Source organism: Nansenia antarctica (assembly GCF_963989245.1).
Source record: "Nansenia antarctica genome assembly, chromosome: 3".
Classification (NCBI taxonomy): Eukaryota; Metazoa; Chordata; class Actinopteri; order Argentiniformes; family Microstomatidae; genus Nansenia; species Nansenia antarctica.
This window is the reverse complement of record NC_137688.1, coordinates 50,882,149-50,884,648: the sequence shown is the minus strand read 5'-3', so window position 1 is coordinate 50,884,648 and position 2,500 is coordinate 50,882,149.

Below are 2,500 nucleotides of genomic sequence, written 5' to 3'. Positions count from 1 at the left end.
CGCACACACACACACACACACACACACGCACATACACGCACATACACGCACATACACACACACACACACACACACACACACACACACACACACACACAGACAGACAAACAGTGTTGGATCCCACACATTCATACTTATACAGCCCCTCCAAACAAACAAACACACATACACACACAAACATGCACACATGCATGCAGGCAGGCAAGCACGCATGCACACACACGCACACACACACGAACACACACACACACACACACACACACACACACACAAAGGCTGTAGAAAAATGATCACTATTGTTAAAAGGATAAGAACTCCCCCTCTCTCTCTGTATATCAGCCTCTCTCACAATCTCTCTCTCTCTCTCTCTCTCAGGGTCTCTCTCTCTGTCTCTCTCTGTCTCTCTCTCTCTCTCTCAGTGTCTCTCTCTCTCACTCACTCTCTCTCACTCTCTCTCTCTCTCTCTTCCTCCCTCTCTGTCCCCCCCTCCCCCTCTCTTCCTCCCTCTCTCTCTCTCTCTTCCCCTCTCTCTCTAGGAACTGAATGTGCAGTGCATTCATCCATCTTCTCCCCCCCGACACCCTCTGTCTTTCTCTCTTATCTCTCTCTCTCGCTCTCTCTCTCTGGCTCACACACTCTCTGTGTCAGATGAAGTGTGTTCTCTCTCCCTCCCTCTCTCTCTCTCTCTCTCTCTCTCTGAGGAAGTGTGTGTGCCCCCAGGGGACAACGAGCTGACTACCTTCCAGCAGAGAGAGAGAGAGAAGGAGAGTGGGGGGAGGGGGGGGGTAGTAAAAGGGGGAGGGAGGAGGAAAGAGGGAGGGAGAGAGAGGGGGGGAAGGAGAGAGGAAAAACTATTCATCATTTGGATTCCTGGAGCAGACCTTTCAGCACTCTCATTAGCCGTCGTCGCGGTAACGTGGAAGGCGCCGGAAGAACGTTGTCTGAACGTTGTCCGAACGTTGCGGTCCCGTTATTATCAATAACTAACTGTGATCATCTTCCGATGGATTATCAGTGTTTGTGTGGACTAACACACACACACGCACACATGCGCACACACACGTACCGCACGCACGCAGACAGACACAGTCACACACACACACACACACACACACACAAACAGACAGACACAGACACAGACACACACACACACACACACACACACACACAAACAGACACACTCACACACAAACAGACACAGACACACTCACACACACAAACAGACACACACACACACACAAACAGACACAGACACACACACAAACAGACACAGACACACACGAACAGACACAGGCACACACACACACACAGACAGACACACACACGATTACACATCTTCTTCAGAGTTACAAAGAGCGATGATTAATAATCAATACTCAAATGATGTGCTGTGGATGGTGCGTGTTCAAAGAGGGCGGACGTCTGTGTGTAGATGTGTGTGTGTGTGTGTGTGTGCGTGTCTGTCTGTCTGTGTGTGTGTGTGTGTGTGAGTGTGTGAGAAAGAGAGAGAGAGAGAGAGAGAGAGAGAGAGAGAGAGAGAGAGAGAGAGAGAGAGAGAGTTTGGAGGTCTGTGTGTGTGTGTTTTCTCTCTCTCTCTCCTAAATAATTGAGCCGATTCTGTCCAGCTTGTTAGTGAGGTACACAGTAGCCACACTTTCATTCTCTCTCTCTCTCTCTCTCTTTCTCTCCATCCATCCATCCTCCTCTCCCAACTCCCTCTATCCATCTGCCTGTTCCCTCCATCTATCCTCCCTGTCTTTATGACCTCTCTCGCTCTCTCTCTCCCTCCCTCCCCCCCTCTCTCTCCCCCACCCCCTCCCCCTCCCTCCCTCCCCCTCCCTCCCCCCCTCCCTCTAGGGGTGAGGGGTCAGAGCTATCCTCCACTGTCAGACTCAAACCGGCTGCAGCCAGCTATGCGGAGGGGGGAGGGAGGGAGAAAGGTAGTTGCGGGGGGGTTGGTGGGGGGCGGGGTGACAGAGATGAGGAAGAAAGAGGATCGGCGAGAGGAGGGAGGGGGGGAGAGAGAGAGATGGGGGGAAGTGGTAGAGAGATTGAGGGAAGGGGAGGGGGAGGGGGAGATAAAAGGGGGAGAGGGAGACAGGAGGAGATGAAGAGGCTGTGAGAGAGAGAGAGAGAGAGAGAGAGAGAGAAAACAGAGATACGGAGGAGGGGGTGACAGAGAACAGAAGAAGCGGGGGGAGAGATGGAAGATTAAAGAAAGGTAGAGAGAGAGAGAGAGAGAGAGAGAGAGAGAGAGAGAGAGAGAGAATGGAGAGAAAGGAGAGAGCGCACGCGAGAGAGTGAGAGAATGGAGAGAGAGAAAGAGAAAGGCTAGGGAGAGAGAGAGAATGGAGAGAGAGAGAAAGGAGAGGGAGAGAGAGAGAATGGAGAGAGAGAGAATGGAAAGGGAGAGAGAGAATGGAGAGAGACAGAGAGAGAGAGAGAATGGAGGGAGAGAGAGAAAGGAGAGATAGAGAGAATGGAGAGAGAGAGAGAGAAT